Here is a 6,000-nt window from a genome sequence, read left to right on the forward strand (position 1 = left end):
GGAGCTGCTGTCCCCGGCAGTGGGTGGGTGGGCTGCCGACCCCGCTCCTCCCAGTTCCCTGTCACCAGGCAAGGTGCCCTGCTCCTAGGAGAAGCTCCTTCCCCCTTTTGATCCTCTACATCCTGCTTGGCCCTGTAAATGTTTCTCTGACCTGATTATGAGTCTCATTCTCCAAGATCAGGACCGAGGCTGCTGGTCTCCTTCCCCAGAGCTGAGCACACAGCAAGCGTTAAATAAATCTCTCTGAATAGTGTCCTGGTGGTCTCTGGGTCTCCTTGCTGCCTGAGCTGCCAGTCTAGATAGTAAAAAGAGTAATAGATGGGGGCCTTTGATTGAGCACTGGGCACTACACCTCCAGCCTCTCTGTGAGGCTGTGACATTATTCCCATTTTCCGGAGGAGGAAACCTCGGCTCAGAGAGACCACCTCGCTGTGCTTACTCCCCAGATCCTGCTCTTGCTTTCTTAAACCCTCTGACCCACTGGCCAGGGGAGGACACACCTCTGAGCTCCTCTGATGCACTGGGACCCAGCGGGAACCAGACTCCCAAGAGGTGCTTTCCTGGCACCTCTTGCTGGGGCCTCTCCATCAGGCCAGCTGGCATGGCGGCCCTGCGCTCAGCTGGGGTTGCAGATCCGCACTCTCCCTTGTCTGGGGGTCAGAGTTTGGGCAGTCCCCCAGCTCACACCAGAACCTCTCTCCCCGAGCCAGGCTTCAGGCCAGAGCCTGTGGAGGCTGGGGGGAGCGGGCGGGGAGGGGAAGCATGTCACCATATATCCCCGTCAGATTAAAAAACTAATTTGAAAAGATTAATGTATTCCATTCTTGTTACGCGGGCTCTGATACCTCTGGGCCCGCGGCCGCTCTGCCTCCTGATTATTGAATTTTTATGGCCTGGTAATTAATTGCAGATTCCCTGTTTTGTTCTATTTCTTTTTCTCTGACATTTTAATTTCAACAAAAAGCAGTGGTCTCCATGCAGGTTCTCTCTAGAGATCCTAATGGCCTATAAAATAGAATGACTTATAGATGTGGCACCCACTTCAGTTGGCGAGCGATTGTTTGAAACCTTGCTGATCACGCAAAATTTAATTTTTCCACCTCCCTCCCCCGTTTGCTGCTCATTTCTTGTCTCTTCCATTGCAGCGCCAGCGTCTCAGCTCACAAGGAAGGGAGCAGAGTGTTACCTCTGAATCTGCTACAGGGCCTTTTCCTGGAAGGCCTGGGCCTGGAGACAAAGTAGGCTTTGATTCTTTTCCTCGGAGGTGGCCCCAGTGGTGGTGGGTGCAACTGGGCCTCCGCAAAGGGCCACTGGATGTGGGCAGCTACCCTGGGGGGAGTGCAGAGGCTGGGGAGAGGGGAAGATCATTTTTACCTCCCTCAGTTGCCCTTTTGGCCAAATGCAGCTGTCCCATTGGGCACCTGCAGGCTCATGGGGGTAGAGAAATTGGGTGCCCGTAAGTGCCCTTAGGTCCACCAGGAAGTCAGGGGTTGGACCCCTGGTGAATTCTTAGCTAACTTGGGTCACTGGGAACAGCTGTCCACAAAAGCAGGTATGAAAGAGGCCGCTGGGTTTCTATCCTAATGCCCCCAACGCCTGTTTCTCCCAGCCTGCTAACATCACACAGGCTGGGCCCCTCCCCCCGGGGTCTCCCAGGACTGAGTGGGGCAGGGACAGAAGAGTAAAGTCATGGAGTCAAGTTGGGCCTAAGGGATTGGAACTCACATGTCTTCAGGGGCCAGGCAGGTAAGTGAGGAGAGGGCGACAGAGGGCAGTGGGGACTGCAGTGCTCCAAAGCTCGTGTCCCGTCAGAGGGTGTGGCAGCCACTCGGCCCCAGCCTATGCTGCCGTGTGGGAAGATAGGCGCGGTGGGACCAGAGCTCCTCATTTTTCAAGAGACGTTGGAAATCTGGCTTTTAATGTGAAACTTCACAATTTAAAACATTTGGGTTAGGCTTTTTCTTTTAAGCTCTGTGTCAGTCAAACTGAATACATGTTTGATTTTCGTGTCTGATCTGGCCCACGGGACACTGTCTCCTCTGGCATACGCTAGGCGCTGGAAGTGGAGTCTGTCAGGCCCAGAAGGGCCTCGGTGGCTGGCTGATTGCTCCCCGCCCCGGCCCTTCCTACCTTGGGCCCTTCAGGCCCCTTCCCTCACTCAGGGGCTCTTTCCCAGCAGCCTGGCTGCCAGAGGTGCTCTTGGGCCTCTCTCCAGGGCTCGCCTTCCTTAGCCCTCCTCTCCACAGAGAAACTTACAGCCTGGAGTCTGACCGCATCTGGGTGGGCCCTGCTGAGCTGGGGGCCCACAGCCTGGCCCTGCCTCCTCTGTGCTGAGATGCTGCGGAGCTGGCACTGACAATGCCCCAGCCTCTAGTGCCTCAGTTTCCTCATCTGGACAGGCCAAATGGGAAGTGACAGCATGGGCTCTGGAGTCAGATGGACTTGGGTTCAAACACTGGTCCTACCACTCCCTCTGTGGCTGTGAGCTCCGAGTGTCTTGACTAGACGGTGGGGACAATGCCTCTGTCTTCGTGTTCCACTGCCATGTGATACACTACCACGCCCTGAGTGGCTTCAGACAGACCCCATGTATTGGCTCACGGTGCTGTCGGTCAGAAGTCTGGAAGTCACGGGGGGACTCTCTGCTCAGGGCCTCGCCAGGCTAAAGTCAAAGTGGCATATGGGGCTGCAGTTCTGTGCTGGGGCCCCAGGCCCTCTTCCAGCCTCTCTAGTTGTGGGCAGAATTCGGTTCCTTCTCATGAAGCCCCTCCATTTTCACAGCTAGCGAAGGCACCTTGACTCTTTCTGGGGGTTCAAATCACTCTGCCTTCCTCTTCTGTTTTTAAGGGCTCATGTGATTATGTGGGGCCCACCCAGATAATCTCCTTATTTTAAGGTGAGCAGCTTAGTCTCCCTAGTTGCAGCTGCAGGGTTCCCCTTGCCATGTAAGATAACCACCATGGGAGTGGGAGTGTTGGTGGTGATCATGAGAGGGCGGCAAAACCCTGCTGGGCACAACCTCTGACCTCTCTGAGTGGCTGTAAGGCTGAATATACGCCTGCTGGTTCCCTGAGAACCACAGTGTTGGGTATTTAAACGCACAGGATCCCCTGCTACCGCGCAAATAGAACAGGCAGTGGGAATGTGCCTCACAGCAGCCCTCTCAAGTAGCCAGCATTGACTCCACTTTCCAGATGTCAGGTGATATATAGGTGGCAGAACCAGGAAGTGAACCTGACTCTGTTTCAGCTTCACGTGAAAGTTTGTCATCTCACCATTGGGCCCAAGTCCGGAGCCTGAGTATCCTCTGGAAATTCATTTAGTTCTTTTGAGAAGCATCTACCACGCACCAGCGATTTACCTATGATCCAGTTTCTCTGGTTCAGTTCAGGTCCTGGCATTTGGGTCTTTCTGGGAGTTCCCAGTGGATGATGCAGGTGTCTATTTCATGGTGTCACTGGTTTCTTTCCCCCTTTCTTGACAGGATGGCCAGGGGTGCCACTATCACAGCCACTCCTGGCCATCATCTCTTCTGCTTGGATTTTGTCCAAGATGAGATGCTTGGAACTGTAGCAGCCATCTTGTGGCCATGAAGCAACAAGGTTAAGGCGAAAAAACCAAACAGGATGGTGAGAGGAAAGATGAAGTGTTGGTCTTTGAAGACATTATCTAGTCATTGAACCACCACCAGCAACTGTCTACCTCCAGACTCCTTGTTATCTAAGAAAATGAGCCTTTGTGTTTAAGCAGTGATTGGCTGTATATTTTTTGAAGTTCAAAGCATTCCTAACTGATACAGGCCCCCAAGCAGTATGGCCTGTGCCCACAGGGGTGTGCTGAGGGAACCGTCCCTGATTTTCCTTCAGTCTAGAATGACGGATTCCACATGAACTTGAAATCATGCCCTCCGCAGGGGAGGCCCCGTTTTCCTCAGGGGTCAGTTTCCTCACAGGAGATGCCTTGTCCTGCAGACTCACGGCAGGCCCAGTCCCGCCCCCTCCTGCGGAGTCCCAGTGCCAGCGCTGGGCACTGCAGACCCCTGGCGTCTCCTCGGGCCCTCCCTACCCCTCCCACATTCCACAAGTGACTCTCAGGTGGTGGATGTGACTCATCTGAGGGCTGGCAGCCAGGATGCGGGGGCTGGCTCCAAATGTGTGTGGCCCAAAGCCTGAGGGTCTCCCCACTCCAGGGGGAGTCTCTCTATTTGCCCCAGGCCAGGGGTGCAGGGGCTTCTGGGACAGTGGATGACCAGACAGGGTGGGAGCTTCTGTGCCGTGAGCTGGGGACGGGCTTACGGAAGCCCACACCCTCCTGGCAGAGGAATCAGGTCTCTGCTGTGACACTGCTGTGGAACAGCCCTAAGTCTCAGCGGCTTCCCAAATAGCCCCCCTGCTTTTCTTGTTCCTGGGTCAGCAGGTCCGCTGGGGGTTTCTGCTTAGGCCATGGGTCCAGATCATTGTGAGACCAGTGGCTACCTGGGGATGCTCTTTCCCAGAGCTGTGCTGTGCTGGGGACAGCACAGGTGCGACAGGCCAACCACACGAGTGCTTTTAGAGCCTCTGCCTCAGTCAGGTCTGCTGATGTTCCAGTGGCCACAGCGAGTCACCTGGCAAAGCCCCGAGGATGGAGCAAGTGCGTGTACTCTAGCTACTCCATGGGGTGGCCCTGTGAGGGCACGAGGCAAAGGGTGTGGATGTGTAACCGTATTACAGGTGGCAGAGCGAAGAGTCAGGGTCTACACACAGGTCCCAAGGGCCTCAGGGTGTCCCCAAAGCTGGGGGTGCGGAGGCTGCCCCTTGGGCAGGGCCTCAGCAGGGCAGGCGGACCAGGGGCGCTGCCTCAGGCTTGAGCTGAGGATTCTCTGATCTATTCTGTGAAAAAGCAAAAGATTCCTCAATCTCCCTTTCAGAGGAAGAAGCTGAAGCTCTGGGGAGTCAGAGGGCTGCCTGAGGTCACAGGGCAGCCCCTGCCTCTGCCCACCCTCCTGCCATCCCAACCCAGGCAGGGGAGGGATCACATGCTTCTCCAGGAGGGACACGCCCCCAGCTCCTTTCTCTCCTGCACACCCCGCCACACGCCCACACGTGTGTGTCCACTTCCCACAGAGAGCCTGGGACTCTGATTCCCACTGCATTGCCTGGGGGACCTCTCGGCACTCATTTGCATCTGGCAGCTGCTAAGCTGGCCTGGGGGCATATTTTGTTTGTCTTGATCAGTGTTTTGTTTGTTAGAATGGAGCCAACACTAAACAATCAAAACATTTCACAAAGAATTCAGATTTGATTTCCATTTCTTTTGAAAAAGCAGATTTGACAGCACGGCTCATTTGGCCCCGCATGGCAGGTGGGCTGGCACTGCATGGAGCCTGCCGCTGTCCCTCCATGGGCCATGTGCTCTTGCCCCAGTCCCCACCACTCCCTGCTGCCTCAAACCCAACAAATTTCACTCATATTCTGTATTGTTTTTTGTGCTGCTGGCACGTGAGCTATAACCTATGATTTAATCCACTCTCCAGAGCCTCAGAAAGAAGAGATACCTGCCCGGGGTACACAGCCAGTCAGGGGCCTTTATTTCTCTTTCTTTCTTCCTAAGAACTTCATCTAGATCCCAGAGGGCAGTCCCTCTTCTGGGCTCCAAACCAGGAGCTCAGTCCCTGCCGCCCATCCCTGTTGGCTCAGATTGGCATCCTCTCCCTCAAGGCAAAGCTGTTTACGTCATGGCTGAAGCTCAGAATGCCCCTGGCATTGCTGTCCTGAGAGCACAGTCACCTTCAGGGAAAATCCACACTGAGATGAAGCTTTGGGAAATGTTACGGGGACCCAGGTCCCTGAGCTAGATAGGGAATCTGCCTAGATGTGGAAAAATGGGAGACTAACTGCTGATACTTACTGTGTGCCAGCCACTTCTTGTAATTTCATATTAACTGGCTTAATCCTCACATTAACCCTGTGAGGTGGAACCATTTTTATCCCCACTTTGTAGATGAGAAAGCTGAAGCAC

This window comes from Equus przewalskii, chromosome 1, assembly GCF_037783145.1.
Source record: "Equus przewalskii isolate Varuska chromosome 1, EquPr2, whole genome shotgun sequence".
Lineage (NCBI taxonomy): Eukaryota > Metazoa > Chordata > Mammalia > Perissodactyla > Equidae > Equus > Equus przewalskii.